The 574-nt window shown below is 19.5% G+C and overlaps 1 protein-coding gene across 2 annotated transcripts in view; it reads right to left on the bottom strand.

The window, feature by feature from the left end:
* Positions 1 to 574, bottom strand: part of LOC107648716 — a 6,045-nt gene that overhangs the window by 4,223 nt on the left and 1,248 nt on the right. The window lies entirely within an intron of this gene.

Raw genomic sequence — 574 nt, 5'->3', positions numbered from 1 at the left:
GAAGATAGTTAATTATTTTTTTTAAATACATATTTAAACTTTTTAAAAGATATGTGTTGATTCGGTATTTTTTTTGTAAGAAAATTATAAAAAAAAAAGTAGGTAAATATTATTTTTTTATATTTGAAGTAATATTGATCAAATTTTTATTTATTATTTATTAAAAATATTGATTCCTTAATATTCTCACAAAAGAATAATTTACCTAAAATGCATCTCTCAAAGATTTAAGCATCGAGAAAAAGTCTAAAAAATTAAAAATGACAACTATTTTTTAAAAAATTAAGATGATGTGACAAGTACGAATTTTTATATGTGACAATCTTATATGGTGTCACACCCTCTTTTTGGTCAGTAGACACAGAATTATTTGACGATTAATCGTTTCTATTAATTTTTAAAAATTGTAGCATTTTGTTTTTTAATTATTTTTGTCAGCACGTAAATCTTTCAAATGTAATTTTAGTAGTTTACAGAATATTAATTATTATTAGCATCTAATTAATTCAAGAATGTGATTTGCACATTAAATCAACTATTATATATATATAAATTTATTTTTAATGTATCTATT

This window comes from Arachis ipaensis, chromosome B06 (assembly GCF_000816755.2).
Source record: "Arachis ipaensis cultivar K30076 chromosome B06, Araip1.1, whole genome shotgun sequence".
Classification (NCBI taxonomy): domain Eukaryota; kingdom Viridiplantae; phylum Streptophyta; class Magnoliopsida; order Fabales; family Fabaceae; genus Arachis; species Arachis ipaensis.
This window is presented reverse-complemented; position numbering and strand designations above follow the sequence as displayed.